This window comes from Salmo trutta, chromosome 27 (genome assembly GCF_901001165.1).
Source record: "Salmo trutta chromosome 27, fSalTru1.1, whole genome shotgun sequence".
Classification (NCBI taxonomy): Eukaryota; Metazoa; Chordata; class Actinopteri; order Salmoniformes; family Salmonidae; genus Salmo; species Salmo trutta.
In genome coordinates this window covers 40562602-40584847 of record NC_042983.1, presented here as the reverse complement: position 1 = coordinate 40584847, position 22246 = coordinate 40562602, and the positions used below count along the sequence as shown (strand labels likewise).

Genomic DNA, 22246 nt, shown 5'->3' with positions numbered 1-22246 from the left:
ACTTCCGACTTCAACTGTAGATATTCCATAAAGAATCTGCCGTTTGCAGCTACAATAGTAATTAACAACATTCACAATGTCTACACTGTATTTCTGATAAATTTGATGTTATTTTAATGGACAAAAAAATTTGCTTTTCTTTTCAAAAACAAGGGCATTTCTAAGTGACCCCAAAATGTTGAAAGGTAGTGTACATCTAGGGAAAGGGATGTAAGCAGCACTACTATGTGAGCAGTCTGAGAATGACTGAATGCTTCATAATAAGACATCAAGCTAAATTCAAGATGATTCTATTTTAATTTTGGTGTGTGAAATGTTGAGCTATATGGCAGATATATTGTGGGAGGTTTATGGTATTGCTCCTGATCATCCATTATCCAAGATGGAGAGGAATTAATATCTATAATGTATAACAAAATGTATGAGTTATTACAGTTACATTCAATCAAATACCATACATCATATTGATATGACTGTTCATCACATTCATTACTAATGTACATCTAGGGAAAGGGATGTAAGCAGTGCTACTATTGGAAAAGTCTAAACATCACAGAATGCTTCATACTGGGACATCAAACTGAATTCAAGCTGATTCCATGTTAATTTTGGAGTGTGAAATGTTGACCTCTATGGCAGATATATTGTGGGAGGACTATGTGAAATGTTGACCTCTATGGCAGATATATTGTGGGAGGGGTATGTGAAATGTTGACCTCTATGGCAGATATATTGTGGGAGGACTATGTGAAAGGGTAAGGAAAGGGGGATACCTAGTCAGATGTCCAACTGAAATGTGTCGTCCGCATTTAACTCAACATCTCTGAAATGTTGACCTCTATGGCAGATATATTGTGGGAGGGCTTTGGTATGTAAGTTCTGGGTAATTTGAAAAGCATCTATACATCTTAATCCAACCTACCTTGAGAACATTTGGGGAGAGTATTGATAAATGTAAAGAAACTGATTTAATTTGAAGTATGAAGAAGACACATTGCTGTTCACAAGGCCTGTAGTTTTTATAGTATCAGATTAACACTGGTCTGTTCTTTGTCTTGTGTTATTGGTTGTCAATTAACAAAACAGACAAATAAGTAATTTTCACGTGGTGCTGATCATCCATTATCCAAGATGGAGAGTCATGAATAATGATCATGTAAAACAGAATGCATTAGTTATTATTCTTCATTGAACTTCTTTCTCATTACATAATTTTATGAAATACAATACATCATATTGATATGACTGTTCATCACATTCATTACTAATGTACATCTAGGGAAAGGGATGTAAGCAGTGCTACTATTGGAACAGTCTAAACATCACAGAATGCTTCATACTAGGACATCAAACTGATTTCAAGCTGATTCCATGTTCATTTTGGAGGTTGAAATGTTCACCTTTATGGCAGATATATTGTGGGAGGACTATGTGAAAGGGAAAGGGGGATACCTAGTCAGTTGTCAAACTGAATGTATTCAACTGAAATGTGTCTTCCGCATTTAACTCAACCCCTCTGAAATGTTGAGCTCTATAGCAGATATATTGTAGGAGGGCTATGGTATGTAAGTTTTTGGTAATTTGAAAAACATCTATACATCTTTATCCAACGAACCTTGAGAACATTTGAGAAGAGTGTTGATAAATGTAAAGAAACTGATTTAATTTGTAGCCTTGAAGAAGACACACTGCTGTTCACAAGGCCTGTAGTTTTTATAGTATCAGATTAACACTCTGGTCTGTTCTTTGTCTTGTGTTATTGGTTGTCAATAAACAAAACAGACAAATAAGTAATTACTCACCCCCTACTGATCATCCATTATCCAAGATGGAGAGTCATGAATAATGATCATGTAAAACAGAATGCATTAGTTATTATTGTTCATTGAATTTCTGTCTCATTATATAATTTAATGAAATACCATACATCATATTGGAATGACTGTTCATCACATTCATTACTAATGTACATCTAGGGAAAGGGATGTAAGCAGCACTACTATGTGAGCAGTCTGAGAATGACTGAATGCTTCATAATAAGACATCAAGGTAAATTCAAGATGATTCTATTTTAATTTTGGAGTTTGATGTGTTGAACTCTATGGCAGATATATTGTGGGAGGGCTATGTGAAATATTGACCTCTATGGCAGATATGTTGTGGGAGAACTATGTGAAAGGGATAGGAAAGGGGGATAACTAGTCAGTTCTACAACTGAAATGTGTCGTCCGCATTTAACTCAACCACTCTGAAATGTTGACCTCTATGGCAGATATTGTGGGAGGATATTGTGGGAGGACTATGTGAAATGTTGACCTCGATGGCAGATATATTGTGGGAGGACTTTGGTATGTAAATTCTGGATATAAAGAAGGATTTTATCTAACAAAACGGCACCACATGTTATAGCTGGGACCCTTTGGATGACAAATCAGAGGAAGATTTTTAAAAAGTATGTGAATATTTAATTGCTATTTGTGAATTTATGAAACCTGTGGAGTTGGAAAAATATTTAGATGTGGGGCGCCGTCCTCAAACAATCGCATGGCATGCTTTCGCTGTAATAGCTACTGTAAATCGGAAAGTGCAGTTAGATTAACAAGAATTTAAGCATTCAACCGATATAAAACACTTATGTACCTAAAATGTTTAATATCCATATTATTTAGGATTATTTATTTGAATTGCGCGCCCTCCAGTTTCACCGGAAGATGTCCCGCAATCGGGACGCCTAGCCCTAAAAGGTTTTAAAATAACATCAAATTGATCAGAAATACTGTGTAGACATTGTTAATGTTGTAAATGACTACTGTAGCTGGAAACGGCAGATTATTTTATGGAAAATCTACATAAGCGTATAGAGGTCCATTATCAGCAACCATCACTCCTGTGTTCCAATGGCACGTTGTGTTAGCAGTAAAGCTGTCACAGATTAAGTCGTGTAGAGAAGCGGACCAAGGCGCAGCGGGATTGTGGACACTAATGTTTATTGCAGAAAACATGTAAAGCATCCACTTGAACAAAAAAAACAAACAACAGTACTCACGATATGACAGTGTGGCAGGCTCAGACAAATGCAGTGCACACAACAATTCCCCACAACTGACAAACACAAACACACCCACATATATGGGACTATCAATCAAAGGCAAATAGAACAACACCTGCCTTCAATTGAGAGTCCCAACCCCAATTAACCAATCATAGACATACATAGAAAACACAAGACTGCCACATCCTGACCCCAAAACTACTACAACAGCTCCATCTGATGGTCAGGACGTGACAAAAGCACTAAAACTGGCCTTTAGACTAGTTGAGTATCTGGAGCATCGCATTTGTGGGTTTGATTACAGGCTCAAAATTGCCAGAAACAAAGATCTTTCTTCTGAAATTCGTCAGTCTATTATAGTTCTGAGAGATGAAAGCTTCCATGCGAGAAATTGCCAAGAAACTGAAAATCTTGTACAACGCTGTGTACTACTCCCTTCACAGAACAACGCAAACTGTATCTAACCAGAATAGAAAGAGGAGTGGGAGGCCCCGGTGCACAACTGAGCAAGAGGACAAATGAATTAGAGTGTCTAGTTTGAGAAACAGACGCCTCACAAGTCCTCAACTGGCAGCTTCATTAAATAGTACCCGCAAAACACCAGTCTCAACGTCAACAGTGAAGAGGCATCTCCGGGATGCTGGCCTTCTAGGCAGAGTTGCAAAGAAAAAGCAATATCTCAGACTGGGCAATAAAAAAATTCTGTTTAATATGGGCAAAAGAACACAGAGACTGGACAGAGGAACTCTGCCTAGAAGGCCAGCATCCCGGAGTCGCCTCTTCACTGTTGACGTTGAGACTGGTGTTTTTTACATACACTCAATTAGTATTTGAGTGTATGTAAACTTCTGACCCACTAGGAATGTGATGAAAGAAATAAAAGCTGAAAAAAATCAACTATTATTCTGACATTTCACATTCTTGAAATAAAGTGGTGATCCTAACTGAGCTAAGACAGAGAATGTTTACAAGGATTAAAGGCCAGTAATTGTGAAAAACTGAGTTTAAATGTATTTGGCTAAGGTGTATGTAAACTTCCGACTTCAACTGTAGATATTCCATAACAAATCTGCCGTTTCAGGCTACAATGGTAATTTACAAAATTCGCAATGTCTACACTGTATTTCTGATGAATTTGATGTTATTTTAATGGTAAAAAAATATGCTTTTCTTTTTAAAAACAAGGACATTTCTAAGTGACCCCAACATTTTGAACGGTAGTGTACATCTAGGGAAAGGGATGTAATCAGCACTACTATGTGAGCAGTCTGAGAATGACTGAATGCTTCATAATAAGACATCAAGCTAAATTCAAGCTGATTCTATTTTAATTTTGGAGTTTGATGTGTTGAACTCTATGGCAGATATATTGTGGGAGGACAATGTGGAATATTTACCTCTATGGCAGATATTATGTCGGAGATCTATGATATGACAATTCTGGATAATTTGAAAAACATCTATAAATCTTAATCCAACCTACCTTGAGAACATTTGGGGAGAGTATTGATAAATGTAAAGAAACTGATTTAATTTGTAGCCTTGAAGAAGACACACTGCTGTTCACAAGGCCTGTAGTTTTTATAGTATCAGATTAATACTCTGGTCTGTTTTTTGTCTTGTGTTATTGGTTGTCAATAAACAAAACAGACAAATAAGCAATTACTCACCCCGTCCTGATCATCCATTATCCAAGATGGAGAGTCATGAATAATGATCATGTAAAACAGAATGCATTAGTTATTATTGTTCATTGAATTTCTGTCTCATTACATAATTTAATGAAATACCATACATCATATTGATATGACTGTTCATCACATTCATTACTAATGTACATCTAGGGAAAGGGATGTAAGCAGTGCTACTATTGGAACAGTCTGAACATGACAAAATGCTTCATACTAGGACATCAAACTGAATTCAATCTGATTCCATGTCCATTTTGGAGGTTGAAAGTTTGACCTTTATGACAGATATATTGTGGGAGGACGACGTGAAATGTTGACCTCTATGTCAGATATATTGTTGGAGGGCTATGTGAAATATTGACCTCTATGGCAGATTTATTATGGGAGAACTATGTGAAAGGGAAAGGAAAGGGGGATACCTAGTAAATTGTCCAACTGAAATGTGTCGTCCGCATTTAACTCAACTACTCTGAAATGTTGACCTCTATGGCAGATATATTGTGGGAGGACTATGTGAAATGTTGACCTCGATGGCAGATAAATTGTGGGAGGGCTTTGGTATGTAAATTCTGGATATAAAGAAGGATTTTATCTAACAAAACGACACCACATGTTATAGCTGGGACCCTTTGGATGACAAATCAGAGGAAGATTTTCAAAAAGTAAGTGAATATTTAATTGCTATTTGTGAATTTATGAAACCTGTGGAGGTGGAACAATATTTTGATGTGGGGCGCCGTCCTCAAACAATCGCATGGCATGCTTTCGCTGTAATAGCTACTGTAAATCGGACAGAGCAGATAGATTAACAAGAATTTAAGCTTTCAACCGATATAAAACACTTATGTACCTAAAATGTTTAATTTCCATATTATTTAGGATTATTTATTTGAATTGCGCGCCCTCCAGTGTCACCGGAAGATGTCCAGCAATCGGGACGCCTAGCCCTAAAAGGTTTTAAAATAACATTAAATTGATCAGAAATACTGTGTAGACATTGTTAATGTTGTAAATGACTACTGTAGTTGGAAACGGCAGATTCTTTAATGGAAAATCTACATAAGCGTATAGAGGTCCATTATCAGCAACCATCACTCCTGTGTTCCAATGGCACGTTGTGTTAGCAATAAAGCAATAAAACTGGCCTTCTTTAGACTAGTTGAGTATCTGGAGCATCAGCATTTGTGGGTTTGATTACAGGCTCAAAATTGCCAGAAACAAAGACCTTTCTTCTGAAACTCGTCAGTCTATTATAGTTCTGAGAGATGAAAATGTAAATTTGTAAGTCAATTTGTAAGTCGCTCTGGATAAGAGCGTCTGCTAAATGACGTAAATGTAAAGCTTCCATGCGAGAAATTGCCAAGAAACTGAAAATCTTGCACAACGCTTTGTACTACTCCTTCACAGAACAGCGCAAACTGTCTCTAAACAGAATAGAAAGAGGAGTGGGAGGCCCCGGTGCACAACTGAGCAAGAGGACAAATTAATTAGAGTGTCTAGTTTGAGAAACAGACGCCTCACAAGTCCTCAACTGGCAGCTTCATTAAATAGTACCCGCAAAACACCAGTCTCAACGTCAACAGTGAAGAGGCAACTTCGGGATGCTGGCCTTCTAGGCAGAGTTGCAAAGAAAAAGCAATATCTCAGACTGGGCAATAGAAAATTAAGTTTAATATGGGCAAAAGAACACAGACACTGGACAGAGGAACTCTGCCTAGAAGGCCAGCATCCCGGAGTCACCTCTTTACTGTTGACGTTGAGACTGGTGTTTTTTACATACTCTCAATTAGTATTTGAGTGTATGTAAACTTCTGACCCACTAGGAATGTGATGAAAGAAATAAAACCTGAAAAAAATCTACTATTATTCTGACATTTCACATCCTTGAAATAAAGTGGTGATCCTAACTGAGCTAAGACAGAGAATGTTTACGAGGATTAAAGGTCAGGAATTGTGAAAAACTGAGTTTAAATGTATTTGGCTAAGGTGTATGTAAACTTCCGACTTCAACTGTAGATATTCCATAAAGAATCTGCCGTTTGCAGCTACAATAGTAATTAACAACATTCACAATGTCTACACTGTATTTCTGATAAATTTGATGTTATTTTAATGGACAAAAAAATGTGCTTTTCTTTTCAAAAACAAGGGCATTTCTAAGTGACCCCAAAATTTTGAAAGGTAGTGTACATCTAGGGAAAGGGATGTAAGCAGCACTACTATGTGAGCAGTCTGAGAATGACTGAATGCTTCATAATAAGACATCAAGATAAATTCAAGATGATTCTATTTTAATTTTGGTGTGTGAAATGTTGAGCTATATGGCAGATATATTGTGGGAGGTTTATGGTATTGCTCCTGATCATCCATTATCCAAGATGGAGAGGAATTAATATCTATAATGTATAACAAAATGTATGAGTTATTACAGTTACATTCAATCAAATACCATACATCATATTGATATGACTGTTCATCACATTCATTACTAATGTACATCTAGGGAAAGGGATTTAAGCAGTGCTACTATTGGAAAAGTCTAAACATCACAGAATGCTTCATACTAGGACATCAAACTGAATTCAAGCTGATTCCATGTTCATTTTGTAGGTTGAAATGTTGACCTCTATGGCAGATATATTGTGGGAGGACTTTGTGAAAGGGAAAAGGAGATACCTAGTCAGTTGTCCAACTGAATGTATTCAACTGAAATGTATCATCCGCATTTAACTCAACATCTCTGAAATGTTGACCTCTATGGCAGATATATTGTTGGAGGGCTTTGGTATGTAAGTTCTGGGTAATTTGAAAAACATCTATACATCTTTATCCAACGTACCTTGAGAACATTTGGGGAGAGTATTGATAAATGTAAAGAAACTGATTTAATTTGAAGCCTTGAAGAAGACACCCTGCTGTTCACAAGGCCTGTAGTTTTTATAGTATCAGATTAACACTCTGGTCTGTTCTTTGTCTTGTGTTATTGGTTGTCAATAAACAAAACAGACAAATAAGTAATTACTCACCCCAATCTGATCATCCATTATCCAAGATGGAGAGTCATGAATAATGATCATGTAAAACAGAATGCATTAGTTATTATTGTTCATTGAATTTCTGTCTCATTACATAATTTAATGAAATACAATACATCATATTGACCTGAATGTTCATCACATTCATCACTAATGTACATCTAGGGAAAGGGATGTAAGCAGTGCTACTATTGGAACAGTCTAAACATCACAGAATGCATCATACTAGGACATCAAAGTGAATTCAAGCTGATTCCATGTCCATTTAGGAGGTTCAAAGGTTGACCTGTATGGCAGATATATTGTGGGAGGACTATGTGAAATGTTGACCTCTATGGCAGATATATTGTGGGAGGACTATGTGAAATGTTGAGCTCTATGGCAGATATATTGTGGGAGGACTATGTGAAATTTTGAGCTCTATGGCAGATATATTGTGGGAGTACTATGTGAAATTTTGACTTCTATGGCAGATATATTGTAGGAGGACTATGTGAAATGTTGACCTCTATGGCAGATATATTGTGGGAGGACTATGTGAAATTTTGACTTCTATGGCAGATATATTGTAGGAGGGCTATGTGAAATGTTGACCTCTATGGCAGATATATTGTAGGAGGACTATGTGAAATATTGACCTCTATGGCAGATATATTGTAGGAGGGCTATGTGAAATGTTGACCTTTATGGAAGATATATTGTAGGAGGACTATGTCAAAGGGAAAGGGGGATAACTAGTCAGTTGTCCAACTGAATGTATTCAACTGAAATGTGTCGTCCGCATTTAACTCAACCCCTCTGAAATGTTGACCTCTATGGCAGATTTATTGTTGGAGGACTATTTGAAATGTTGACGTCTATGGCAGATATGTTGTGGGAGGGCTATGGTATGTAAATTCTGGATAATTTGAAGAACATCTATACATCTTAATCCAACCTACCTTGAGAACATTTGGGGAGAGTATTGATAAATGTAAAGAAACTGATTTAATTTGTAGCCTTGAAGAAGACACACTGATGTTCACAAGGCCTGTCGTTTTTATAGTATCAGATTAACACTCTGGTCTGTTTTTTGTCTTGTGTTATTGGTTGTCAACAAACAAAAGAGACAAATAAGTAATTACTCACCCACTATGGCTCCTGATCATCCATTATCCAAGATGGAGAGTCATGAATAATGATCATGCAAAATAGAATGCATTAGGTTTTGTTCTTCATTGAATTTCTGTCATTACATCAATTAATGAAATACAATACATCAAATTGATATGAATGTTCATCACATTCATTACTAATGTACATCTAGGGAAAGGGATGTAAGCAGTGCTACTATTGGAACAGTCTAAACATCACAGAATGCTTCATACTGGGACATCAAACTGAATTCAAGCTGATTCCATGTTCATTTTGGAGGTTGAAAGTTTGACCTTTATGACAGATATATTGTGGGAGGACTATGTGAAAGGGTAAGGAAAGGGGGATACCTAGTCAGTTGTCCAACTGAAATGTGTTGTCCGCATTTAACTCAACCCCTCTGAAATGTTGACCTCTATGTCAGATATATTGTAGGAGGGCTCAGGTTGCATATTAAATAGCCAGCATTAGCTGCACATAAGTGGGGTTGTGATGGAGACGCGAATGAGGATGTGTTCATCCCTCAGTCCCGAAGCATCTTTACTCTGTTTGTTTTGTTGTATTTAAAAGTGTGCTTTGTAGCCTAGTCGCAATGTTGGCGGATATAATTGTCTGACTGACCAATTGACTACAACTATTTTGCATACGGTATTTCATTAGTTTTAGAGTGATGTATACCGGGATGATTTAAGACTTATTGAGATGTTATATTCTTTTTAGTTGTGTGGTAAAAGAGTTGATATTTAATTGTATGATTGAGACTGGGTTTACGCTACTCTTTATGAATGGACAAACATTGCGTGACTAAGGTCTCTTGTTCACTGAACTCATTTACCGGGCTGGACTCTTTTAGGCCTGAAGTACGGGACTTTTCTGGAGGAACCAGAGCTCATTATTTGTTATATTATTATGTGTGTGATCATTTTTGTTGGTAATACAACCCACGCAAAACTATACAGTTGTTTTGAACTTATTTCCAATGTTTTAAGGGTTTATGAAAAGTGTAAGTCCATCCTGACTTTTACATGTCCTTTGAATTTGTCACGACTTCCACCGAAGTCGTTTCCTCTCCTTGTTCAGAGCTGTTCGGCGGTCGACGTCACCGGTCTTCTAGCCATCGTTGATCCACTTTTAATTTTCCATTTGTTTGTCTTGTTTTCTTACACACCTGGTTTCCCTTTCCCCCATTTATTGTTGTGTATTTAACCCTCTGTTCCCCCCATGTCCTTGTGTGGAATTGTTTGTTTGTAAGAGCTTCTACTCTATGTTACTGGTGCGCGTCGGGCTTTGTACCCATGTAGGTTCTTTTTGTATTGCCGTGGGTTTTGTAATTAAACTGCTCCGGCTATTACCTATTTCTGCTCTCCTGCGTCTGACTTCACTGACACCAGTTCCGCAACCCTTACAGAATTGGTGTAGACTTGACAGACCAGACGGGACTCATTCCCTCCCAAAACAAAAGGAGAAATCTATATTTTCTCTGTTAGGCACAACCTACCTGGCAACCCTACAAACAATAACCTCAAGTCAAAACCGTTTGACTGAATGCTTCATAACAAGACATCAGGCTGAATTCAAGCTGATTCTATTTGGTGTGTGAAATGTTGAGCTGTATGGCAGATATATTGTGGGAGGTTTGTGGTATTGCTCCTGATCATCCATTATCCAAGATGGAGAGGAATAAATATTGATAATGTATAACAAAATGTATGAGTTATTACAGTACATTCAATCCAATGTCAGTCACATTACATTATTCAATCAAATACCATATATCATATTGATATGACTGTTCATCACATTCATTACTAATGTACATCTAGGGAAAAGGATGTAAGCAGTGCTACTATTGGAACAGTCTAAACATCACAGAATGCTTCATACTAGGACATCAAACTGAATTCAAGCTGATTCCATGTTCATTATGGAGTGTGAAATGTTGACCTCTATGGCAGATATATTGTGGGAGGACTATGTGAAATGTTGACCTCTATGGCAGATATATTGTAGGAGGACTATGTGAAATATTGAGCTCTATGGCAGATATATTGTAGGAGGACTATGTGAAATGTTGACCTCTATGGCAGATATAGTGTGGGAGGGCTATGATATGTAAATTCTGGATAATTTGAAGAACATCTATACATCTTAATCCAACCTACCTTGAGAACATTTGGGGAGAGTATTGATAAATGTAAAGAAACTGATTTAATTTGTAGCCTTAAAGAAGACACACTGCTGTTCACAAGGTCTGTAGTTTTTATAATATCAGATTAACACTCTGGTCTGTTCTTTGTTTTGTGTTTTTGGTTGTCAATAAACAAAACAGACAAATAAGTAATTACTCACGCATTTCTGATCATCCATTATCCAAGATGGAGAGTCATGAATCATGATCATGTAAAACAGAATTGTATTAGTTCATTGATTTTCCATCTCATTACACAATTTAATGAAATACCATACATCATATTGATATGACTGTTCATCACATTCATTACTAATGCACATCTAGGGAAAGGGATGTAAGCAGTGCTACTATTGGAACAGTCTAAACATCACAGAATGCTTCATACTAGGACATCAAACTGAATTCAAGCTGACTCCATGTTAATTTTGGAGGTTGAAAGGTTGACCTCTATGACAGATATATTGTGGGAGGACTATGTGAAATGTTGACCTCTATGGCAGATTTATTGTGGGAGGGCTATGTGAAAGGGAACGGGGTTGTCCAGCTGAATGTATCCAACTGAAATGTGTCGTCCGCATTTAACTCAACATCTCTGAAATATTGACCTCTATGGCAGATATATTGTGGGAGGACTATGTGAAATGTTGACCTCTATAGCAGATATATTGTGGGAGGGCTTTGGTACGTAAATTCTGGATAATTTGGAGAACATCTATACATCTTAATCCAACCTACCTTGAGAACATTTGGGGAGAGTATTGATAAATGTAAAGAAACTGATTTAATTTGTAGCCTTTGAATAAGACACACTGCTGTTCACAAGGCCTGTAGTTTTTATATTATCAGATTAACACTCTGGTCTGTTCTTTGTCTTGTGTTATTGGTTGTCAACAAACAAAATAGACAAATAAGTAATTACTCACGTGTTACTGATCATCCATTATCCAAGATGGAGAGTCATGAATAATGATCATGTAAAACAGAATGCATTAGTTATTATTGTTCATTGAATTTCCATCTCATTACACAATTTCATGAAACACCATACATCATATTAGAATGACTGTCCATCACATTCATTACTAATGTACATCTAGGGAAAGGGATGTAAGCAGTGCTACTATTGGAACAGTCTAAACATCACAGAATTCTTCATACCAGGACATCAAACTGAATTCAAGCTGATTCCATGTTAATTTTGGAGTGTGAAATGTTGACCTCTATAGCAGATATATTGTGGGAAGACGATGTGAAATATTGACCTCCATGGCAGATATATTGTGGGAGGACTATGTGAAATATTGACCTCCATGGCAGATATATTGTGGGAGGACTATGTGAAATATTGACCTCCATGGCAGATATATTGTAGGAGGACTATGTGAAATATTGACCTCCATGGCAGATATATTGTGGGAGGACTATGTGAAATATTGACCTCCATGGCAGATATATTGTGGGAGGACTATGTGAAATGTTGACCTCCATGGCAGATATATTGTGGGAGGACTATGTGAAATGTTGACCTCCATGGCAGATATATTGTGGGAGGACTATGTGAAATATTGACCTCCATGGCAGATATATTGTAGGAGGACTATGTGAAATATTTGCCTTCGATGCCAGATTTATTGTGGGAGGACTATCTGAAATATTGACCTCCATGGCAGATATATTGTGGGTGGACTATGTGAAATATTGACCTCCATGGCAGATATATTGTGGGAGGACTATGTGAAATATTGACCTCCATGGCAGATATATAGTGGGAGGACTATGTGAAATATTGACCTCCATGGCAGATATATTGTGGGAGGACTATGTGAAATATTAACCTCTATGGCAGATATATTGTGGGAGGACTATGTGAAATATTGACCTCTATGGCAGATATATTGTGGGAGGACTATGTGAAATATTGACATCTATGGCAGATATATTGTAGGAGGGCTATGTGAAATGTTGACCTCTATGGCAGATATATTGTAGGAGGACTATGTGAAATGTTGACCTCTATGGGAGATATATTGTAGGAGGACTATGTGAAATGTTGACCTCTATGGCAGATATATTGTAGGAGGACTATGTGAAATATTGACCTCTATGGCAGATATATTGTAGGAGGACTATGTGAAATGTTGACCTCTATGGGAGATATATTGTAGGAGGGCTATGATATGACAATTCTGGATAATTTGAAGAATATCTATACATCTTAATCCAACCTACCTTGAGAACATTTGGGGAGAGTATTGATAAATGGAAAGAATCTGATTTAATTTGTAGCCTTGAAGAAGACACACTGCTGTTCACAAGGCCTGTAGTTTTTATAGTATCAGATTAACACTCTGGTCTGTTCTTTGTCTTGTGTTATTGGTTGTCAATAAACAAAACAGATAAATAAGTAATTACTCACGCTTATCTGATCATCCATTATCCAAGATGGAGAGTCATGAATAATGATCATGTAAAACAGAATGCATTAGTTATTAATGTTCATTGACTTTTTGTCTCATTACATAATCTAATGAAATACCATACATCATATTGGAATGACTAATCATCACATTCATTAATAATGTACATCTAGGGAAAGGGATGTAGCAGCACTACTATGTGAGCAGTCTGAGAATGACTGAATGCTTCATAATAAGACATCAAGGTAAATTCAAGATGATTTAATTTGTATTTTGTTGTGTGAAATGTTGAGCTCTATGGCAGATATATTGTGGGAGGGATATGGTATGTAAATTCTAGATAATTTGAAGAATATCTATACATCTTAATCCAACCTACCTTGAGAACATTTGGGGAGAGTATTGATAAATGTAATGAAACTGATTTAATTTGTAGCCTTGAAGAAGACACAGTGCTGTTCACAAGGCCTGTAGTTTTTATAGTATCAGATTAACACTCTGGTCTGTTCTTTGTCTTGTGTTATTGGTTTTCAATAAACAAAACAGACAAATAAGTAAAAACTCACGTGAAACTGATCATCCATTATCCAAGATGGAGAGTCATGAATAATGATCATGTAAAACAGAATGCATTAGTTATTATTGTTCATTGAATTTCTGTCTCAATACATCATTTAATGAAATACCATACATCATATTGGAATGACTGTTCCTCACATTCATTACTAATGTACATCTAGGGAAAGGGATGTAAGCAGCCCTACTATGTGAGCAGTCTGAGAATGACTGAATGCTTCATAATAAGACATCAAGCTAAATTCAAGATTATTCTATTTTAATTTTGGAGTGTGAAATGTTCAGCTATATGGCAGATATATTGTGGGAGGACTATGTGAAATGGTGCGCTGTATTGCATATATATTGTGGGAGGGCTATGTGAAATGTTGACCTCTATGGCAGATTTATTATGGAGAGGACTATGTGAAATATTGTAAGGGAGTGCGTAACTGGCGGCAAGGAAGTCAGGCGCAGGAGAGCAAAACTTGGTAATCAACGGAGCAGTTTAATTCATAAAACCACCGGTAACCAGAACCACAAACAGATGTGTACAAAAGCCATCGTGCACCAGAGAAAACGTGCACATGCACTTACAATAAACAATTCCGCACAAAGACATGGGAGGAACAGAGGGTTAAATACACAACATGTAATGAGGGATATTAAGACCAGGTGTGTGAGAAGATAAGACAAAATAAATGGAAAATAAAAAGTGGATCAATGATGGCTAGAAGACCAGGGACGCCGACCACCAAGCGCCGCCCGAACAAGGAGAGGAACCGACTTCGGCGGAAGACGTGACAAATATTGACCTCTATGGCAGATTTATTATGGAAGGACTATGTACAATTTGGAGCTCTATAGTAGATCTATTGTGGGAGGACTATGTGAAATTTGGAGCTCTATAGCAGATCTATTGTGGGAGGACTATTTGAAATTTGGAGCTCTATAGCAGATCTATTGTGGGAGGACTATGTGAAAGGGAAAGGGGAACACCTAGTCAGTTGTCCAACTGAATGTATTCAACTGAAATGTGTCTTCAATATTTAACTCAACCCCTCTGAAAGGTTGAGCTCTATAGCAGATATATTGTGGGAGGACTATGTGAAAAATGGACCTCTATGGCAGATACAGTGGGGGAAAAAAGTATTTGATCCCCTGCTGATTTTGTACGTTTGCCCACTGACAAAGAAAGGATCAGTCTATCATTTTAATGGTAGGTTTATTTGAACAGTGAGAGACAGAATAACAACAAAAATATCCAGAAAAACGCATGTCAGAAATGTTATAAATTGATTTGCATTTTAATGAGGGAAATAAGTATTTGACCCCCTCTCAATCAGAAAGATTTCTGGCTCCCAGGTGTCTTTTATACAGGTAACGAGCTGAGATTAGGAGCACACTCTTAAAACCTCTTACATCTACACGTTCCGCTAGCGGAACGTCTGCTCCAATATCCAATGATGGGCGGGGCGCGAAATTCAAACTCCTCTAAATCCGAAAACTTACACTTTTCAAACATATGACTATGTTACAGCTATTTAAAGACAAGACTCTCCTTTATCTAACCAAACTGTCCGATTTCAAAAAGGCTTTACAGCGAAAGCAAAACATTAGATTATGTCAGCAGAGTACCCAGCCAGGAATAATCACACAGCCATTTTTCAAGCTAGCATATCATGTCACATAAACCCAAACCATATCTAAATGCAGCACTAACCTTTGATGATCTTCATCAGATGACACACCTAGGACATTGTGTTATACAATACATGCATGTCTGTTCAATCAAGTTCATATTTATATCAAAAACCAGCTTTTTACATTAGCATGTGACGTTCAGAACTAGCATTCCCACCGAACACTTCCGGTGATTTTACTAAATTACTCACGATAAACGTTCACAAAAAGCATAACAATTATTTTAAGAATTATAGATACAGAACTCCTCTATGCACTCGATATGTCCGATTTTAAAATAGCTTTTCGGATGAAGCACATTTTGCAATAATGTAAGTACATAGCCCGGCGTTACAGGGCTAGCTATTTAGACACCCACCCAGTGTAGCCTTCACCAAAATCACATTTCCTATAAGAAAAATGTTCTTACCTTGCTTGTTCTTCATCAGAATACACTGCCAGGACTTCTACTTCAATAACAAATGTAGGTTTGGTCCCAAATAATCCATCGTTATATCCAAACAGCGACGTTTTGTTCGTGCGTTCTAGACACTATCCCAACGCTAAATCTCGGCCACGAGCATGACGCAAAATATGACAAAAAATTTCGAAATATTCCATTACCGTACTTCGAAGCATGTCAACCGCTGTTTAAAACCAATATTTATGCAATTTATCTCGTAGAGAAGCGATAATATTCCGACCGGGAATCTGCCTGTCTGTAAACTGAGGAAAAAACCGAAAGCCGGGGGCGGGGCGTGTCACGCGCCTAAGGCTTAGTCCATTGACTGACCACTCAGCATTTGCTCTCGTGTGCTTCAGCCAGGGCTTTGAATGACATCATTCCTGTTTTTCCCGGGCTGTGAGACTCCATTGTTGACGTGAGAAGTGTCACGTAAGAGCAGAGATCCTTTGTAAACGACAGAGATAATAAAGAAGGGCAAGAAATGTTCAGACAGGGTACTTCCTGAACAGAAGCATCTCAGGTTTTTGCCTGCCATAGGAGTTCTGTTATACTCACAGACACCATTCAAACAGTTTCAGAAACTTTGGAGTGTTTTCTCTCCAAAGCTAATAATTATATGCATATTCCAGTTTCTGGGCAGGACTAATAATCAGATTAAATCGGGTACGTTTTTTATCCAGCCGTGAAATTACTGCCCCCTAGATGTAACAGGTTAAAGGGAGTGCTCCTAACCGCAGCTTGTTACCTGTAAAAAAGACACCTGTCCACAGAAGCAATCAATCAATCAGATTCCAAACTCTCCACCATGGCCAAGACCAAAGAGCTCTCCAAGGATGTCAGGGACAAGATTGTAGACCTACACAGGGCTGGAATGGGCTACAAGACCATCGCCAAGCAGCTTGGTGAGAAGGTGACAACATTTGGTGCGATTATTCGCAAATGGATGAAACACAAAAGAACTGTCAATCTCCCTCGGCCTGGGGCTCCATGTAAGATCTCACCTCGTGGAGTTGCAATGATCATGAGAACGGTGAGGAATCAGCCCAGAACTACACGGGAGGATCTTGTCAATGATCTCAAGGCAGCTGGGACCATAGTCACCAAGAAAACAATTGGTAACACACTACGCCGTGAAGGACTGAAATCCTGCAGCACCCGCAAGGTCCCCCTGCTCAAGAATACATATACATGCTCGTCTGAAGTTTGCCAATGAACATCTGAATGACTCAGAGGACAACTGGTGAAAGTATTGTGGTCAGATGAGACCAAAATGGAGCTCTTTGACATCAACTCAACTCGCCGTGTTTGGAGGAGGAGGAATGCTGCCTATGACCCCAAAAACACCATCTCCACCGTCAAACATGGAGGTGGAAACATTATGCTTTGGGGGTGTTTTTCAGCTAAGGGGACAGGACAACGTCACCGCATCAAAGGGACGATGGACGGGGCCATGTACCGTCAAATCTTGGGTAAGAACCTCCTTCCCTCAGTCAGGGCATTGAAAATGGGTTGTGGATGGGTATTCCAGCATGACAATGACCCAAAACACACGGCCAAGGCAACAAAGGAGTGGCTCAAGAAGAAGCACATTAAGGTCCTGGAGTGGCCTAGCCAGTCTCCAGACCTTAATCCCATAGAAAATCTGTGGAGGGAGCTGAAGGTTCGAGTTGCCAAACGTCAGTCTCGAAACCTTAATGACTTGGAGAAGATCTGCAAAGAGGAGTGGGACAAAATCTCTCCTGAGATGTGTGCAAACCTGGTGGCCAACTACAAGAAACGTCTGACCTCTGTGATTGCCAACAAGGGTTTTGCCACCAAGTACTAAGTCATGTTTTGCAAAGGGGTCAAATACTTATTTCCCTCATTAAAACACAAATAATTTTATAACATTTTTGACATAGGTTTATCTGGATTTTTTTGTTGTTATTCTGTCTCTCACTGTTCAAATAAACCTACTATTAAAATGATAGACTGATCATTTCTTTGTAAGTGGGCAAACGTACAAAATCAGAAGGGAATCAAATACTTTTTTCCCCCACTGTATATTGCGGGAGGGCTATGGTATGTAAATTCAGGATAATTTAAAGAACATCTATACATCTTAATCCAACCTGCCTTGAGAACATTTGGGGAGAGTATTGATAAATGTAAAGAAACGGATTTCATGTGTAGCCTTGAAGACACACTGCTGTTCACAAGGCCTGTAGTTTTAATAGTATTAGATTAACACTCTGGTCTGTTCTTTGTCTTGTGTTATTGGTTGTCAATAAACAAAACAGACAAATAAATAATTACTCACCTGTAACTGATCATCAATTATCCAAGATGGAGAATCATGAATAATGATCATGTAAAACAGAATGCATTAGTTATTATTGTTCATTGAATTTCTGTCTCACTACATAATTTAATGAAATACCATACATCATATTGGAATGACTGTTCATCACATTCATTACTAATGTACATCTAGGGAAAGGGATGTAAGCAGCACTACTATGTGAGCAGTCTGAGAATGACTGAATGCTTTGGTGTGTGAAATGTTGACCTCTATGGCAGATAAATTGTGTGAGGACTATGTGAAATGTTGAGCTATATGGCAGATATATTGTGGGAGGTTTATGTGAAATGTTGACCTCTATGGCAGATATATTGTGGGAGGACTATGTGAAATGTTGACCTCTATGGCAGATATATTGTGTGAGGACTATGTGAAATATTGACCTCAATGGCAGATATATTGTGGGAGGACTATGTGAAATATTGACCTCTATGGCAGATATATTGTGGGAGGGCTATGTGAAATATTGACCTCAATGGCAGATATATTGTGGGAGGACTATGTGAAATATTGACCTCTATGGCAGATATATTGTGGGAGGGCTTTGTGAAATGTTGACCTCTATGGCAGATATACAGTGGGAGGACTATTTGAAATATTGAACTCTATGGCAGATATAGTGTGGGAGGGCTATGGTATGTAAATTCTGGATAAATTGAAGAACATCTATATATCTTAATCCAACCTACCTTGAGAACATTTGGGGAGAGTATTGATAAATGTAAAGAATCTGATTTAATTTGTAGTCTTGAAGAAGACACTGCTGTTCACAAGGCCTGTAGTTTTTATAGTATCAGATTAACACTCTGGTCTGTTCTTTGTCTTGTGTTATTGGTTGTCAATAAACAAAACAGACAAATAAGTAATTACTCACCCCATCCTGATCATCCATTATCCAAGATGGAGAGTCATGAAAAATGATCATGTAAAACAGAATGCATTAGTTATTATTGTTCATTGAATTTCTGTCTCATTACATCATTTAATGAAATACCATACATCATATTGATATGACTGTTCATCACATTCGTTACTAATGTACATCTAGGGAAAGGGATGTAAGCAGTGCTACTATTGGAACAGTCTAAACATCACAGAATGCTTCATACTGGGACATCAAACTGAATTCAAGCTGATTCCATGTCCATTTTGGAGGTTCAAAGGTTGACCTGTATGGCAGATATATTGTGGGAGGACGATGTGAAATATTGACCTCTATGGAAGATTTAATGTGAGAGGACAATGTGAAAGGGAAAGGAAAGGGGGATACCTAGTCAGATGTCCATCTGAAATGTTTTGTCCGCATTTAACTCAACCCCTCTGAAATGTTGACCTCTATGGCAGATATATTGTGGGAGGGCTTTGGTATGTAAATTCTGGATAATTTGAAGAACATCTATACATCTTTATCCAACGTACGTTGAGAACATTTGGGGAGAGTATTGATAAATGTAAAGAAACTGATTTAATTTGTAGCCTTGAAGAAGACACACTGCTGTTCACAAGGTCTGTAGTTTTTATCGTATCAGATTAACACTCTGGTCTGTTCTTTGTCTTGTGTTATTGGTTGTCAATAAACAAAACAGACAAATAAGTATTTACTCACCTGATCCTGATCATCCATTATCCAAGATGGAGAGTCATGAATAATGATCATGTAAAACAGAATGCATTAGTTATTATTGTTCATTGAATTTCTGTCTCATTACATAATTTAATGAAATACCTTACATCATATTGGAATGACTGTTCATCACATTCATTACTAATGTACATCTAGGGAAAGGGATGTAGCAGCACTACTATGTGAGCAGTCTGAGAATGACTGAATGCTTCATAATAAGAAATCAAGATCAATTCAAGCTGATTCTATTTTAATTTTGGTGTGTGAAATGTTTAGCTATTTGGCAGATATATTGTGGGAGGTTTGTGTGAAATGTTGACCTCTATGGCAGATATATAGTGGGAGGACTATGTGAAATGTTGACCTCTATGGCAGATATATTGTGGGAGGACTATGTGAAATGTTGACCTCTATGGCAGATATATTGTGGGAGGACTATGTGTAATATTGACTGACCTCTATGTCAGATATATTGTGGGAGGGCTTTGTGAAATGTTGACCTCTATGGCAGATATACAGTGGGAGGACTATGTGAAATATTGAACTCTATGGCAGATATAGTGTGGGAGGGCTATGGTATGTAAATTCTGGATAATTTGAAGAACATCTATACATCTTAATCCAACCTACCTTGAGAACATTTGGGGAGAGTATTGATAAATGTAAAGAAACTGATTTAGTTTGTAGCCTTGAAGAAGACACACTGCTGTTCAAAAAGGCCTGTAGTTTATGTAGTATCAGATTAACACTCTGGTCTGTTCTTTGTCTTGTGTTATTGGTTGTCAATAAACAAAACAGACAAATAAGTAATTACTCACCCCATCCTGATCATCCATTATCCAAGATGGAGAGTCATGAATAATGATCATGTAAAAGAGAATGCATTAGTTATTATTGTTCATTGAATTTCTGTCTCATTACATAATTTAATGAAATACCATACATCATATTGGAATGACTGTTCATCACATTCATTACTAATGTACATCTAGGGAAAAGGATGTAAGCAGTGCTACTATTGGAACAGTCTAAACATCAAAGAATGCTTCATACTGGGACATCAAACTGAATTCAAGCTGATTCCATGTTCATTTTGGAGTGTGAAATGTTGACCTCTATGGCAGATATATTGTGGGAGGACTATGTGAAATGTTGACCTCTACGGCAGATATATTGTGGGAGGTTTATGTGAAATGTTGACCTCTATGGCAGATATATTGTGGGAGGACTATGTGAAATGTTGACCTCTATAGCAGATATATTGTGGTAGGACTATGTGAAATATTGACCTCAATGGCAGATATATTGTGGGAGGACTATGTGAAATATTGACCTCTATGGCAGATATATTGTGGGAGGACTATGTGTAATATTGACTGACCTCTATGGCAGATATATTGTGGGAGGGCTTTGTGAAATGTTGACCTCTATGGCAGATATACTGTGGGAGGACTATGTGAAATATTGAACTCTATGGCAGACATAGTGTGGGAGGGCTTTGGTATGTAAATTCTGGATAATTTGAAGAACATCTATACATCTTAATCCAACCTACCTTGAGAACATTTGGGGAGAGTATTGATAAATGTAAAGAAACTGATTTAATTTGTAGTCTTGAAGAAGACACACTGCTGTTCACAAGGTCTGTACTTTATATGGTATCAGATTAACACTCTGGTCTGTTTTTTGTCTTGTGTTATTGGTTGTCAATAAACAAAACAGACAAATAAGTAATTACTCACCCTCTTCTGATCATCCATTATCCAAGATGGAGAGTCATGAATGATGATCATGTAAAACAGAATGTATTAGTTATTATTCTTCATTGAATTTCTGTCTCATTACATAATTTAATGAAATACCATACATCATATTGATATGACTGTTCATCACATTCATTACTAATGTACATCTAGGGAAAGGGATGTAAGCAGTGCTACTATTGGAACAGTCTAAACATCACAGAATGCTTCATACTGGGACATCAAACTGAATTCAAGCTGATTCCATGTCCATTTTCGAGGTTGAAATGTTGACCTGTATGGCAGATATATTGT

The 22246-nt window shown here is 37.5% G+C and overlaps 3 long non-coding RNA genes across 3 annotated transcripts; all 3 read right to left on the bottom strand.

Moving 5' to 3' along the window:
* Positions 1-249: 249 nt before the first annotated feature.
* Positions 250-2351, bottom strand: LOC115165148 (uncharacterized). Its single transcript, XR_003870073.1, has 2 exons — positions 837-2351; positions 250-672 (listed from the first exon to the last, which is right to left on the bottom strand). It is a non-coding gene; the product is annotated as an uncharacterized LOC115165148 (long non-coding RNA).
* A 2311-nt stretch (positions 2352-4662) lies between these two features.
* On the bottom strand, positions 4663-8233 carry LOC115165150 (uncharacterized). Its single transcript, XR_003870075.1, has 2 exons — positions 7497-8233; positions 4663-5269 (listed from the first exon to the last, which is right to left on the bottom strand). It is a non-coding gene; the product is annotated as an uncharacterized LOC115165150 (long non-coding RNA).
* A 3800-nt stretch (positions 8234-12033) lies between these two features.
* LOC115165152 (uncharacterized) lies at positions 12034-20882 on the bottom strand. The gene is made up of 3 exons (XR_003870077.1): positions 20554-20882; positions 13159-13246; positions 12034-12673 (listed from the first exon to the last, which is right to left on the bottom strand). It is a non-coding gene; the product is annotated as an uncharacterized LOC115165152 (long non-coding RNA).
* Positions 20883-22246: the final 1364 nt, after the last annotated feature.